The sequence below is a fragment of the Mustela nivalis genome (genome assembly GCF_964662115.1).
Source record: "Mustela nivalis genome assembly, chromosome: 20".
Classification (NCBI taxonomy): Eukaryota; Metazoa; Chordata; class Mammalia; order Carnivora; family Mustelidae; genus Mustela; species Mustela nivalis.
In genome coordinates this window covers 40,476,577-40,492,830 of record NC_139039.1, presented here as the reverse complement: position 1 = coordinate 40,492,830, position 16,254 = coordinate 40,476,577, and the positions used below count along the sequence as shown (strand labels likewise).

General features: G+C 55.4%; 1 protein-coding gene across 7 annotated transcripts in view; it reads left to right on the top strand.

Annotated features, from left to right (window-relative positions):
* DLGAP2 (DLG associated protein 2) overlaps positions 1-16,254 on the top strand; it is a 776,206-nt gene that overhangs the window by 557,970 nt on the left and 201,982 nt on the right. The gene's annotated exons all lie outside the window — the stretch shown is intronic.

Sequence of the window (16,254 nt, the reverse complement as noted above, 5' to 3'; positions counted from 1 at the left end):
TCCCTATGACCCAGACATTGCACTGCTGGGTATTTACCCCAAGGATACAGATGTCGTGAAAAGAAGGGACACATGCACCACAATATTCATAGCAGCAATGTCCACAATCACCAAACTGTGGAAAGAACCAAGATGCCCTTCAACGGACGAATGGATAAGGAAGATGTGGTCCATATACACTATGGAGTATTATGCATCCATCAGAAAGGATGAATACCCAACTTTTGTAGCAACATGGATGGGACTGGAGGAGATTATGCTGAGTGAAATAAGTCAAGCAGAGAGAGTCAATTATCATATGGTTTCACTTACTTGTGGAACATAACAAATAGCATGGAGGACAAGGGGAGATGGAGAGGAGAAGGGAGTGGGGGAAATTGGAAGGGGAGGTGAACCATGAGAGACTATGGACTCTGAAAAACAATCTGAGGGTTTTGAAGGGGCGGGTGGGGGTGGGAGGTTGGGGAACCAGGTGGTGGGTATTGGAGAGGGCACGGATTGCATGGAGCACTGGGTGTGGTGCAAAAACAATGAATACTGTTATGCTGAAAATAAATTTTAAAAAAACATGGAAAAAAAATCCATAGATCCATTTCTTGAAAAATGATAAGGATAATGGAAAGTAAATCAGTTAAATAAAGGAGCAAAATGAGCTAGAAAAAGGAATACAGTGCACTCAACAGAGAGGAAAAATGATCAAGATAAAAGAAAAAATCAAAATGGGAAGCAGATATGGCTGATTCCTTGAAAGTGGAAATACTTCTATCAAAATTGATCAAAAAAATAAAAATAACAGTGAGCAATTTCATGACAATGAATTTTAAAATGTAAATAAAAAGGACAAACACAAAAATAAAATTGGCTGAAGAGTAAATTGAGAAACCAATAAGCCAGTTACTAGGAAATAAATCCATAATAAAAAGCAATTGAACCTCTAGTTTTCTTTAAGAGAGGCAGAGAAAGAGGGACACGGAGGTGAAAGACATTATAAGTGGAAAAGGAAGGGAAACTTAAAGGCCGTGTTTCAGAAGAGCACAAGAGAAGGAAAAGCTGGTCAATATTATGAATCATATTTTTCTTGGTACCAAAACAGGCCAAGGACAGTATAAGCAAAGAAAATTGCAAGTTAGTTTTATTCGCGATCACAGATGGAAAACAGCCCAGTGTGAGAAAACTATGGGTATATAATACGAAGTGTGTATATTCCACACATATGAATGCTTTTAATTTTAATACGGTGGTCACTCTTGACCCAGCCAGGTTGATCTCAGAAACAGAAAGATGGTTGGCCTCACTGGAGTTCTGCCTCTGAAACTAGTGATCGTGTCCATGTTAATTAAATGGAGTTTAAAAAAATGGTAAAGAAAAAACAGCTGGTCCAATACAGGGGTGCATCGGAGCAAGATTTGTAAACAGCAGGAGGCACATAGGAGCTCTGGCTGCATGCATACTCCCCTCCCCGAGCGCCAGGCACAGACTCCCTCCCTGGGGGCGCTCCTCCCCCCTGCGCTCAGGCTCCCTGCCCGACTGGAGTCTTGACTGTGATCGCTGGGCGTGGTGCAGAGCTGGACAGGGGCCGCTCCGTGTCCCAAGGGAACACCCACAGGGTGAGAGGCCGCATTGATTTATTGGTGACGTGTGGCTGCAAATCACTCAGCAATGCCGAGTACTGCCCTTTTGTGGGATGCTCTTAAAGAACAGCTTACTAGAACACAATTCCTAAAGGCCGCTGTCCGCAGCCCTGGAGTGGGGGAGAAGCGTGCAGCAGAACCTGGTAGATCGGTGTTGATTAAAACCGTCCTGTCAGGGACGCCTGGGTGGCTCAGTGGGTTGGGCAGCTGCCTTCGGCTCAGGTCATGATCCCAGCGTCCTGGGATCGAGTCCCACATCGGGCTCCTTCCTCGGCAGGGAGCCTGCTTCTCCCTCTGCCTCTGCCTGCCATTCTGTCTGCCTGTGCTCGCTCGCTCTCTCTCTCTGATACATAAATAAAATCTTAAAAAAAAAAGAAAAAAAACTGTCCTGTCGGTGTGGAAGGCCAGGCGGTGGGCACACAGCTGATGCCGAGTTAGAGCAGAGCCTCCCCCTCCTCCTGAGCAGCTTCTCCCAGCGTCCTCCTCTGTAGAGGGAAAACGGGCAGCGCCTGCCCCCAGCGGCCCTTCCTCTGTGGCAGCAAAGCAGCGTTTTTATGTTCCTTAAGAGAAAAAAAGGACTCAAGTAATACTCACACAGTACTCCTGTAATACTCCCGTAATATGTAACACGCAAGTAATACTCACGTAACCTTCACGTAATACTCATGGGACACTCCTCTAACTCAGCCTAGACGACTGGGCCGGTATCTAGGAGGTCAGGACTACATGCTCAGAATACGCTTTATTGATCTGTTTCTTTTTATGGCTGTATGTTGGACGCAGAACGATGTGCGAATTTGAGGTAGCTGGTGTTACTGTGTGTGTAGGAAGCGCAGTGACCGTCACTATAGTGAGAATGCCCTTCCGCTTCCGTGGGGGGAGTCGTGGCATTCCGGTCTGTCCGCGAGCATGACGGCCAGGAGGGAGGTTGTCTGCATCAACACACCCGGCGCCAGATCTCTGGGGCTTGTTTCCAGAACACATTTTCCGCGTATTCTCTGTGCCCTTTCTGACCGTTCTCTGCTGTGCACCAGACCATGGTGGACTGAGAACATCTAGAAGGCGGAGGTGTGATATCTATGCGAAAATATAATCCCTTTTTAACGAGCACGGTTATATGACAATGCAGGACCGTGAACAGCCCCACAGGCTTCACCTCAGAACATCGTTGTGGGCACGCTTGGAAGAGGACATGCTCTGCAGAAAGACTCGGTCTCTCTCTGTCATCATGGGTCGGCGAGTCCTCTGGTTGGATTTTAATTTGGATTTAAACAGGCATTAGAAATTGTTCTTGCTAGAAAGCATGAAATCACAATACAGTTTAAATATTGGGATGTTTTCTTGCATCTCATGGAGGAACGTGGCACGTTGTGAACATAGGTGTTCTTTCTCGAACACAAGGAGGTCGTGCGGTTGTTTCCTGCAAGGCCAGTCTGGGTCGAACCATGGAAGACCGAGGGCTCCAAACGTGCTGGGAAGTCTTCCGGCAGGAGGCACCCGGCGTGCTGGTGTCTAGAACCGCGGGGCCTGCGTACTCGGTGGCCGGTGCCTCCCACAAGGCCGCAACACCTCCCAGCCTCAGGACCCTGAAGCTTAACCTGAGCCTTGGGCTGCGGGTCTCGGCACGTTCCCGTCTGTAAGAGCCAGAAACGTGGAGGGTCTGCCTCCCCTACCTGCTTGAAGAAATACTAAAGTTAACCATTTGAAGGATTTTTCTAACCACAGTTTGTTTCCACTCAGGAACAGCTTTAAATTGTGGCATCCACTATTTAAAAAAAAAAAAAAAAAACAGTAGTTATTAAAAAGCTACTTACTAGTTTTTACATAAAAGACAACAGCCAGCCAAGAACAAAAAGTAACTTGTTAGGTAGGTGACGTGAGGAATGACCGTGAGTGGCCGGCACTCGGCCAGCCTGGTTCTTCCGTGCACAGAACCAGGACTGCTCCCGGGACCCCCACCACGGGGGCAAAGGAAATACTTGCCCGTAAGTCTAAAAGCGAACCTACAAGCCCCAGACCCGAGCCAAGGCAGCTACTACCACAGCTCCTGGCCAGTCCTGCCGCTGGTGTGTGAACCGCGGGAGGGAGCACCTCTTGCAGGCATCCAGGGCCTTCAGGAAGAGTCTGTCTGGGGTCAGGCTGACACGGGACGGGCGAGAGCTGTCGTGCTTAAGCCCCAATTCACATTTTTTCCAGATTTTTTTAAAGGCTGAAAATCACTATAATTCACGTCAGCAATTACTAGAGGAAGAGTTTTGCTTACTTCTTCATCAATTACTTATTTCTTTACACTGTTTATTCACACCAGCCCTACGTCCAGGCGGGTGGTCCTGCCTCCAAGAGTGTAGAGAGACAGTAGGACCAGGAGGGGCAGCCTTGCTGTGCGAGGGAGAGGCTCCGGGAGCTGGAGGCCAGACCCGGAGAGGCAAAGGGGTGAGATGGCTTTTGGGTGACCGAGCTGCTCGCTCAAGGGCACTGGGAGCCGGGCGTGGCTTCCAGCCCGGTGGCACCGTGGACGTCAGGTCTCTGCTCTCCGCCCAAGGAGGCCAGGCACTCATGTCCTCTGTCTTCCCCGGGGGCTGGGGGAATGCGGCTCACCATCTGTCCTGCAGCCTGGCTTGCTGCATCGTCCAGCCCCGGGGCCGCCGCCGGCACAGGACCCCGTGCTGGCCGGTCACCGTGACAGTGATCGTGGGGGCTGGCACATGGCCGCGGGCTCATCTGGGGCTATTTCCACCACAGCCTCCTTATGGAAACAGGTGTTTCTCTTTCTGCTTTTCCCTCCATATTCCGCTGGAGTAGACAGTTTCTGAAGGCCAGTTGCCAAGATCAAGATTAGAGCATTTAAAAATTCCTCATTGATTTCCCTTTCTCCACAGAAGCAGCTGCCAAATTTAATCTGAGAAACTGCTTCTGCATTCAGGAAACGCTGTGTGCCTTAAACACGAGGTGGGGGGAGGAAGCTAAACTTCACAGACTCGATTCAGGGTCCCCGTCCAACCGGGGACCCTCGGTGCCGTCCACGTGTGAGTTTGTTATCGTCCCTCGAAGATCCACAGTGCACGGCCTCTTCAGAGAACCCCCAGAACGCTGACCTGGGAGAGGAGGGGCTACAGGGTAAAGCATGCTGGGTGAGGACTTTATGAAGTTATCTCTTCGTTTTTGTTTCTGGGAAGTTGGGCTTTTTTTTTTAAATGAAGAGTAAAAAGACACTTGAGATTTTCACATTGAAAGCACGTATACAAAGCTGTTCATTTGTACGTCTGCCGTATTTGGCATGCCGTGAAATTTTGGAAATGAATGCCTGGTCTGTGAGCCCAGAGGGCACATTTGATTCCCCTCAAAGTCCGTTCGGGCTACACTGGGTTCGGCAGGAACTGACTCATCCTGTTCCCCGCTGGGACCCCAGATCATCGGATCCCCAGGCCGAGGCCAGGCATGTGCGGGAAGATGGGTGCAGGCAGAGGCATCAGTGGGAACAGTGAGCACGCTCGCAAAAGCTTGGGGCGGATGAGGGCCATGGGCCAGTCCCAGCCTCTCCGTCCACCTCTGGTGGCCCCACAGGAGGCGGCACCAAGCTGGGCCTCCATGACCTGGAGGCTCGTTCTCTGTTCTGGTCTGAGTCACGGGTTCGTGGGAAGACATCTGATCACATGTGTCGGGACTGGCTTAGCTGACCATGTGTTCCACTTGGGACGCATTGGAAACCTGTAGCAGGAGCTCGCGTGTCTTCTGGAAGATTCTCTGGGCTTGCATTCCATGAGCTTTCATGGGAGTTTGCCGTGAAAACAGATCACTTCAGACACCTCCTGTATGTTTGGGGACAGGGCCCACCAGGGAGTCCTCTTGGGCGTCATGGCTCGTCCTGCGGCAGCCCAGCCAACCCGGGGAGGGGGCAGACATCGTTGGCCACAGCACACACGTAATCTGCGGTGCGGCGCAGACAGCTGAGCACTGGACACGGAGACTTGTGGCCACGCTTGTATGATGGCGTCAGCCACCCCAGCTTGTGTGTTGGAATGCACACACCGCTGTCCGGTGAGCCAGCCCCGAGCCTCTCCGTTACATGGCGCACTTGAAGCTCAGTCCTAGTCAGCGTGGCAGATGCACCGAGCATGGGGCAGCAGAACCAGCCGACCACCTGCTCCGGGAGTTCTTTCTGTGTCCGCACACACGCCTCCAGCAACCCCCTGCCCCCTCACTAGCGGCTAGACCCCGAAGGTAAAGGAATGGGCATCAAGCCTTGCTTCTTAGATCGGGAGCGCAGATCCTGGGAAGGCAGTGATCCTCCGCGGTGGACGGTCAGGTTTGTAGGAATCCAGATTTCCTCAAACTTCACAAACATCTGTTTTCCACTACGGGTGTGTCATCTGGTTTACCCAGTGTTCCTCCCGCCCCCTCGGGGACGTTACCACTCAAGAACTGGATGAAGCTTCTCTGAAAACCGCTGAGATCCTTGATGTAAATATTACTCGAGAGAAGAAAAGGAAATGGGGCCCATCCGTTCCCCCAAATAAGCATAAACAGTTTGAGAGCCAGCCCTGTGGGGGGGTCTGCTGTGCAGGGAGGGGCGGCCCCAAGGCTGAGCAGGGGGGCGCATGTGTCCGCTGCACTGCCTGGGGTTAGGGACTTAGTCACAGCTCAGCAGCTCACTCGCACTCACAAAAGAGAACTGGGTTCTCTTTTGGTAAACACGGAACGTTCCGGAGTGACCCTGACGACAGTGCGTTTAGCTTCCCCAGCAAGTTCTCAGACGCGGCGGAGTTGCCGGGACGGTGGTAGGGAAACCAGACCGGGTGCGGGGGGGCCTTCGCAGCCACCAGGACGCACAGGGCCGTGTCTGTGCATCTGGCCGTGGCAGTCCAGGGCTGCGCAGGGCCCTGCCTGGGCCGTCACGGGGAAGGCCGGCGGGGACCAGAGAGCGCCCCGTAACGTGAGCCGCGGCCGTCGCCTCCGTCGCCTCCCGGTCCAGCGGCTCTGGCCGCCGGACGCGCCCTCCCTCTCTCTGCCTCCCCGAAGCTTAGTTCTGCCGACGCTCTGAGAGTCGCGTCAGCCCTCGTCCGCCTGCCTGCTGTGGGCTGTGCTGGCCATTCTCAGTGGAGTCCACTCTCTTACATAGTAAACCGGCGCAGTGTGGGGTCAGGATATGTGACCTCACACCCCAGATTTTCCACAGGGGCTGTGCGACCACATTGAGTTACGCAAACTTGGGGACCACACGTCGACCCCACGTGGTAAGGGCCGGCGCGGCCCCCTTGCCGGCACATCTGCGTGCTGGAGAGCGTGTGAGCGCGCCACGCTGCGCCTGAGGAACGGTCCCTCCGCTCTGGCCACTGCCCTGGTAAACACACACCTTGCTCCTGCCTCAGAAAGGAACGTTTTTGTCGGAAGCAGAGAAAGAGGCTGAAGTTAAAATGCTAATTTTGTGCGAGGGATTTGCCAAATTATGAGCTAAGTGTTTCCACTCCGAAAATACTTGTTTTGTCCTCCGAGGCCGCGGCTGGTCTCCCGGCTGGCCCTGGGCCCACCGTGCGGGGACCGAGCTGCTGCCCAGGCCAGGCGGGGCAGGACGGGCCTCCAGGCACCGTGTGACGGGTGACGCTGGGCTGACAGGGTTTCACGCCTGCTGCGGTGTGTGCTTCTCTCTGTTTCGCGGCCCAGCTTGGGCTCTGCTGCCCAGCCCTGTCCTGAGTACAAGGAGGAATACTGGTCACTCGGCCACTTAGAATTAAAACTGTCAGGCCGGTTCCGACGGTCTCGTGGTGTTGTCCTACCAGATCCCTTGCTTGCGTTGGGAGGCTGTTTTCACGGACCCCTGAGAGAGCTTCTGGGAAAAAATAAAATTGTCCTCCCAGAACCCCATCCAGACCCAGAGAACTCTGGTTTCTTAAGCAGACCCACGGTGTGTATATGCAAGTGGTGACTCACCTCTCACTTTTCACTGAATAATTTTTTTTTAACGAGAACTAATTATGTAGAAACTATTTTAATGAAACTAGCAGCAGTGAAGGAGTTAAGTGTTTTACCCGACGAGCAGAAACAGGGCAGTGCTACCCAGAGATTTTTTCTGAGGTGGTATTGGGTCTCCCCACATGGGCTCCTTGAGAAAATCACTTTGCGTGTGTGGACTGTGAAGACAATGAGGTTGGGAGAACAGGAAGGAGCCGTATTCGGTAAAATACAGCGCTTGTTGCTATGGGAACCATGGTTCCCAAACATTTCCCAAGCTGAGTGTAGCTGGCATTTGAATGGAGTCGGATGCGGACACCCTAATGTAATTTTTCTTTTTCAGAGGCAACACAATTTTCACAATATTTTAAATACAGACATGAAAATAGGGACATTCTGTTCAAGTACAGCCAGCCATGTAGAAACAGCCACTGGTTCTGAAGGACCGGCAGGCTGGGTCCAGGTGCAGAGGGAACGGGGGACGTGGGCCGCGGTGGTCCGTGCTGGTCAGCAAACTCGGCCGCGCCATCTCCGGTAATATTTGTCGGGATGGAGATCGGGTCCAGGCGCTGAAACAATTTTGTAAAACAGCGTTTCCTGCCGAGACTCCTGAGGCTGTTCGCGCTTGGGGTGGGGGTGGGGGCCCCCGAGGGCCGTGGCCGCGGGCGGTGTCTGGGTGCGCTGCAGAGCCGGGATGGATGCACGTGCTCAGCTCTGAGCTGTGCGCCGCCGAGCGGGCGCTGCTGCTTGCATTGTTCTGAGCCGTGGAGTGTTGGACTCGGCTCCCTTCATCTGAGGAGGACGCCTGTGGAAGTTCAGGGGGGAGAAACCCCAGGGCCGCCCCAGCAAGCATCAGTCGTCCACATCACCCGCACCTGTGATGGAAAGTTCAGCTTCCCTCGCGGCAGACTGTCCGCTCCCGTAAGGCCTGTCTCGGCTAGCTTCGAGGAGCCCTCACACGAGGACGTATACTCCACCCCGGATTTGCATTAAACTTTTTAGAAATGCAGGTGGAAGCCAGCGAGATGGCACAGAGGCACATTGACTGTGTGTGGGACTTGCCGCTGGCATAAAGGACTAGAAGCTCCTCCGCAGGACGGAATGGGGACAGTTGAAGAAACTTGCTCCGCCGGCGGGACACCGTGTGCCTTTCCCAGACGAGGACGTTACGACCAGAGAGGGGGAAAGCGGCAGAAACTGAGAGGCTCCCGGGCCGTTGACGCAGCCTGTTGTCGCAGGCCGGACGGGGGGCCGCTTCCTCTGTGCTCCGGCGGGGAGGCCTGTACACTTCCCACACCGTGGGTGTCTGCACGGCGGCTCACACGGCCAGTGCCGTGCCCCACTCATGGGATAAAGACTGCGTCGTGACAAACCGGCATCTGTGTGTTTGGTGTTACGGAGTTACCGACTCACGGTGATGGACGGTTCTTTCTCTGTGTTTATCACTGGAGGATTCCCGGAAGTGCTTAGTACTGTCTCACCACAGATTCTGATGGCCGTTTAGGTCATTACACATTTGCAGTGGCTGCTGTCATGCTCAGGTTCCGAAATGTCTCTGATCGAAGGAACAGAGTGATAACCCTCAGTCTACACTATCACCTTCCCAGCATCGTGATTTTGTAGCCAAATGGTCGGTAGGGGCTTATGCAGAAAGTGCAATATTCCATGGGTACAGTTGAAGCATATAGAAAGCCACCAAAAGGAAATTTCTAGCTTGTACTATTAGCATGTAATCTGAGAATATAAATCCACCTCCAAGAAACACAGTTTTGAGGAAGGAATGCTTGGATGAAGAGATGTGCTAATATAATTGATGTGTCGTATTTACTTAGTGCTAATCTTCTCATTAACATGTGTTCTGACCGTCCATAGATTCTGGAGATTTAATTATGGACATGCTACCTACCGTTGTCTGATAAAGCGGCACACCATCGGCACCTTTCCTGACATCCGTGCTGCATAACACAGATGTCCTCACGCCTTCGCTGTTGTCAGGTGTCATGTCTCCGCGTGGCTTTCTGCAAGGGAGCACGAGTAACGTGCTCGGGTCAGATCCCGTGATAAATGGCACTAAATAGAAATAGAAGACCACCTTGATCTTTTTAAATCAAGCAGAGGCGCGCACCAGCTTCATAACGGACGTATTCTGACAGTTCTGTGACTTCTCCACGCCTGCGATCGTTCTGTGCACATGGAGTGTGGGGCAGGGGGAGCGCGGGGCCGTGCCCCGCCATGTCGTCTGCAGGGCCCACGGCCTCTCTGGCAGTGGGGCAGGGACCCGGCCACACAGCTAAGCCCATGCCAGCGGACGCCCGCACTGCATTCCAGGGTTCAGCCGTGAACCAGAACACCACCAAAGGAGCTTCTTATTTAACTGGAGACTGGGGGGCTTCCTGTGTCTGGAGATCAGAGACTCAGCCATTCCCGTATTTAATGCCTTCCCTCCTCTCGTTTCCTTGACGTCTTTCCGCTGGCATCATTTCTGTGGTGGAGCTTCCCCTCCCTTCTCGAGTGTGCTGGCAAGCTCTCCGGCCCTGTCTCCACCGTCACCCTCTCTGGGTTTTTCCTTCTCATTCGGCGAGCTTGCAGCCCCGCAGTCCTAACGGCAGCCTCTTCTTTCCCTCATACTCACGCCCGCCCTGTGCTCTCCCTGCCCGGTCAGGGGGCGGACTGGTGACACTCACAGACTCAAACCCCACGGCTCGAAGGACACACATACCAATAACAAGCTTCGGAGCAGCGGTCCTGAAGACCGGGATATTTCCGTGCCATTCTTTTAAATCTGTTCTTACAGATGTAACGTTCTGCAGTCGTGTTACTGCCTGATCACTAGTTCTCAAGTTCAGTGCATGGCGTCAGCAACTGTGACGCAGTGACAGAAATCGAGTGGGGGGACGTGGCAAGCCAGGGTCCCATCCGGTCTGTACCCTGCCTCTCGCTACCGTGTCGGACGTCCGCCAGCGTGGTAGGGCCGGGCACTGCAAGCTGAGATGGAACAGGGCGGGGCCCTCAGAAGGCGTCTGCTCGGGTTCCGATGCACGCGGGAAACGGAGCAGCCATCCTGTGGGTCTCCGCACAGAAGGGCCCCCGCTTCCTGGGGTGCTGTGGCTCTGCCTTCATCCTGCCAGGGTCATTGTTCCTGCTCCCGCCCCCTCTCCAGACCGCCCCGGAGGGGAAGTAAGGGACCAGCCAAGCCAGCCCTGCAGCAGTGCCCTCCGCCCAGGCTGAGCCTGAGGATCTCCTGGGAGGTTTCCGCCTGATTCCGGCCGACCGGACTGGGAAGGGGTTGGGACCGGACAGTGGGTAGAGCTCCCAGGGGGTGGAATGTGCAGCCAGGGCTGCGAGCCAGTGTGATGAGCAAACTGACCAGCAGAGCAACAAGCAAAAGGTGTGATGGCGTGCGTAGGCAGGTGTGCTCGCTCCGCTTTGGCGTCCAGGGAGGACTTCACGAGGCAGATGGAGAAGCCAGCCCCGCGGGGTGATTGCAAACACACGAAGCCGTGCGGAGTCCAGCATTTCTGGACGACTGGCTGGGAAAGGCAGCAAAGCAAAGCCGGTCTTGTGTGTGGCTCTGGGGCAAGTCCTTTGTTGGGAGCAGAGCGGCTTCTGTTTTGCTCTTGTCAGTACAGAGTCTGGCCCTGGGGCTCTTGGGGCCAAATGGGAGTCTCCATTTCTAACAAGCGCCCAGGCAGTGCCGTACTCCCGGGACCACCCTTTGAAAGGCAAAGATTTTCCCATAAGGTGGAAACCGGGCACACCCAGCCAGGCCCTCAGAAACCAGGCTTCAGCCTCACTGTGAAGGATCGAACTGTGAGAAGCCGGAGCCCGGCTCTCATGTGACAACTGCTGAGAACACCTAACCTGAGACGTTCTCGTGACGATGCCATGGCACCGTGCAGGGGTGCAGGGCTGTGGAGACCCAGCAAGGAGCGAAGCTGAGGACTGTTGGACTGGCCTTCGGGGTTAATGGAGGTGCCAGGAGCACTTCATCATGGTCATCTTCATGGGGGCTGTTGGGAGCACTTCCTCACGCCCATCCTCAGTATCCGGGAGCACTTCCTCACGCCAGTCCTCAGTGTCCGGGAGCACTTCCTCACGCCAGTCCTCAGTGTCCGGGAGCACTTCCTCACGCCCGTCCTCAGTATCTGGGAGCACTTCCTCAAGCCCGTCCTCAGTGTCCGGGAGCACTTCCTCACGCCCGTCCTCAGTCATCCGGGAGCACGTCCTCACGCCCGTCCTCAGTGTCCGGGAGCACTTCCTCACGCCCGTCCTCAGTGTCCGGGAGCACTTCCTCACGCCCGTCCTCAGTGTCCGGGAGCACTTCCTCACGCCCGTCCTCAGTGTCCGGGAACACTTCCTCACGCCCGTCCTCAGTGTCCGGGATCACTTCCTCACGCCCGTCCTCAGTGTCCGGGAACACTTCCTCACTCCCGTCCTCAGGATCCGGGAGCACTTCCTCACGCCCGTCCTCAGGATCCGGGAGCACTTCCTCACGCCCGTCCTCAGGATCCGGGAGCACTTCCTCACACCCCACGCCCGTCCTCAGGATCCAGGAGCACTTCCTCACGCCCGTCCTCAGTGTCCGGGAGCACTTCCTCACGCCCCACGCCCGTCCTCAGGATCCGGGAGCACTTCCTCACGCCCGTCCTCAGTGTCCGGGAGCACTTCCTCACACCCGTCCTCAGTGTCCGGGAGCACTTCCTCACGCCCGTCCTCAGGATCCGGGAGCACTTCCTCACGCCCGTCCTCAGGATCCGGGAGCACTTCCTCACGCCCGTCCTCAGGATCCGGGAGCACTTCCTCACGCCCGTCCTCAGTCATCCGGGAGCACTTCCTCACGCCCGTCCTCAGTCATCCGGGAGCACTTCCTCACTCCCGTCCTCAGGATCCGGGAGCACGTCCTCACGCCCGTCCTCAGGATCCGGGAGCACTTTCTCACGCCCGTCCTCAGTCATCCGGGAGCACGTCCTCACGCCCGTCCTCAGTGTCCGGGAGCGCATCCTCACGAATGTTCTTGTCTTGGGCTGATTTTCCCTTCCCAACTTCCTCCTTCCTACGGATAGTTCTCCCTGACTATAATTATTTGACATCGCGGTTCTAAATCATAGATGTGCCAAGTGTCTGGGCTGAGGAAAATGCTGGAGATGAAGTTGTATGAAGGCGCCAGCTGTCACTACAGCTGAACAGAAAGAAGTCCTCGTCCTCTGGCGTTTGTGTCTTTTCGCTCACATGTTCAAGAGCCTGAGAGACAGAAAAATGCTATTTAAGAAAATAGAGGAGCGAGTGTCAGAATGAGTCAAGTACAAAAAGAAGTTTTTCTTTCAGAAGAAGCCCTGTAATAATCAGTACTTTAAAGTTGCTTAGTGAAACAAGTCCTTGTGATTTCTGAGTCAGAGCACTGATTTGTGTTTGTGTGACTTCCTTCTCTACTTGAGAGCGCGTCGTACCTTCACATTAGAAACTGGAAACGAGACATCCGGTCTCTGTGAATCCCAGACTATTTATTTCTCGTTGCCATGGAATTTTTAAGAAGTCGGTATAAAAAAGGGGGAGAAAAAGGAAAACGCTTGCGCAGACTGCCGCGTCGCACAGAGAATCACCATGCGCATTTTGCTAAATCTCCGTCCAGCCTTTGTATGTTCATAGGTGTCAACACTTGGTACTGCTTATCCTCTATGTCAGGAAGCAGACATTGGTTCCAGAGACCCTCCCAAATCACCGCTGATCCTAATGCCCAGTGCTCACTGGACATCTCATACGTCTCATACAGGGCACTTTACATGCGTGATCTCATTTAATTTTCCTGATCTCCCGGCAAAGAAAGCTTAGTGATGGTCAGTATTTTACGTGCAAAGAAAGTAGAGCCCAGAGAGGTACCGGGGCAGGGTTATGTGCTGACCAGTGGGTGACTGATCCTTTCCAGTCCTCTCTGACTGCAAGCCAAGCCCTTCATCCCTGCGCCGTCCACGCCTGCCGTCCGCGACCCGCTGCTTTGTCCCAGGAGGCTGTGCTCAGAGGTGTGGCTGGGAGTGGCTGACAAAAAGACCGAGTGGGTCTGTTGACACGTCTGAGGAGCTGCTGTTCCAGGGCTCTGTGTAGGGCGCCGAGCCCCTTGGCCGTTCTCCCTGCCGTCCGCGGAGCGAGCCTCGTGGCCTCCCTCCCCCACGTGCGCGCCCGGCCAGGTGCGAAGAGCCCGCAGACGACGGCTCTCCCCGCGCCGTGCATCGTCCCGTGGCCAGCGGGCCTCCCGGTGCAGGGGCCGCTCTGTGTACAGGACGAGAGGCCAAATGGCCGCCACCTTCCAGCCCCCATGCAGGACTCATGAGGGTGCCAGCAGGCGTATTGTTGAAAAGCTGTTTCTCCGGAAAATGAAATGCCCTCCTGCTCTTCTCTCCGAGGTCCAGATGTAACTGGAGAGCGTGGACTGAGCACGGCAGCCCCGGAGGCTCGGCCCCACTTCTGAAATGCAGAGTCTGTGCTGAGTTGCTGCTGGTCGCCGACTCTGGTCGCCACTGCTGGTCACTCGACCGTGGGTCCAGCTTCGGTTCTTGCTTTCAGGGGCGGCACCTTGGTCTGGGGCGCCAGCACAGCATCCCAGACTAGGTGCCTCATAAGCATCAGAAATTTGTTGGGAAGCTCTCGGGACGTGAGAAGTCTGGGATCCAGGTCGCAGCAACCTGGACTTTTGGAGAGAGCGCTCCTCTGGGCTGTGGATGGGCATCTTCTCGCCGTGGGCCACGGGGAGGAGGGGCCGGGGGCTTGCGGGGTTCTTCCCTAAGGCACTGCCACCATCATGACGGCTCCCCTCACGATCCAACCACATTCCTGAGCCCACCAATGCCGTCATCTGGTGGGTTAGTGTATAGTATGGATTTGGGGGAAAACCGACATTCCGTGCAGAGCAGGCTGCGTCTCTCCTGGGTTCTGCAAACTCCGTCTCACTGTCAGCCAGCCAGACCGGGTGGCACGGCACAGGGTCCGCCCCGCGGAGAGCCATGGGCTGTCTCATCGCACGCGTGTCCCGGAGGGTCAGAAAGCTCCGCGGGAGCAGGCGGTGTGCTGGACCTCAGCTGCTATTCTATTTCAGGGACGACCTGTGTCACTCGACTTGCTCAAGGCTGCATTTGGAAACAGCAAGGGAAGAAAGAAAGAAGATCGGGACTAGCGCCGGGAGCGTTAGGGTCCCGCGTCTCGGTCACAAAGCTCAAGAGCAGATGGGAGCGGAGGGCAAGGACCAACGCCGAGGATGGAAGAGGCAGGGAAAGTGCATGAATAGCAAAGGGTTTTCTCTTAGGCCCTCGCTGGCCCCTCGCCGGCCCCCCAGCACCATCTACCCGGCTGAGGCTGGCGCAGGGGACAGTGTCGGGACGGGCGGACCGGGAGTGCCTGGTGTCCGGCATCAGCAGCCCTGCCAGACCTTGCGAGGGCTCTGTGTGCACTAAGGTGCTTTGACCGCGTCACGCAGCCAGGCACCCTGTCCCGCCCCGGCCGCCCTGCCTCAGTGTGGGTGCCCGACCCGAGGCCGTTCACTGTGGGGGCTCTTCTTGCCTGCGCAGCCCAGGAAGAGTGAAAAGCACAGGGAAGTTACCAACTGCGCGTCTCTGGGTTGCTCCAGACGTTACCCCGGCCCCCAGCCTCACTGGGCCCCACATGCCCCGTGTCCATCGGAAGGGAGGACCTGGGGCTTTGCTTTTAGCGGTGCGCGCTCAGGGCTTGGAGTGGTGTTGACTCAAATTTAGGTGAGCAAAGGTGGTAGACGTCCTGCCATTCTTAAAGTGTCGTCAGACCCCTTCCCTAATCCCTCCTGTAAATGAGGGCTTAACTGCTGAATCATACTTATTCTCTCGAAGGGCTCGATGGGCCTGTGTGCGCCCCCCAACCCTGAACCCCCGTGAGGGCTCGTCCCCGCAGCCGGCACACCTGAGCTTGTCTCCTCCTCACCCCCCGGAGAGACTGGTGAACGTGCATAAGCTGTTCCACCCCAAATTCTGAAAACCAGAGTAAGAACAGGGGTAGCTCCTGTGACGACTTTGAGGGTTAAAGGGGTAAAGCGTGTGTGCTCGGCCCAGTGTCTTCCCGATTACACGCGCCCCATAGAGGCAGTAGCTCGTTACCGTCTGAGTGAAGCTGTGCAACCGTGATTTTAGATAACAGTCAGAGCCTTCTCAAGAGGAGGTTTGTCTGAGTCAGGAATACTGAGACTTCTTAAGCCCAGTCATGGAGAACATCCAGATTTTGCCATGAGCTCTGAAACCGGCCCTTCTCACTCCAAGTCCGTAGGACTGACCTCCAGGACGCCTGGCGAGAAGGACCCGTCCTCCATATCTGGGCCTCTCTGGAACAGCAGCCCAGGCCTGCCTGAACTCATCACCCCCGACCTTGTGCGCACCCGAGGCTGCAGCCCCTCTGCCCGCCGCCCACTCTTCTCTAGCTCTTGGTGGTGCGAACGGAGACGACAGAGCCGAGCCCCACGGCCGTCCGCCGCGGACGGGGATGAAGATCCGAGTCACGCCCTCATGGGGTTCTGCTATATGCAAAGACTCCGGCCTCCCCACATCGGAAGGAATGAGCAGCAGCATGTCCGTGAGCCCGTGGTGATGAGACACCCTTGGGTCTCAGAGTCTTACCACACAATTAAACCCATGTCAGCCTCTGCCAGGGCCAGGCAGCACGT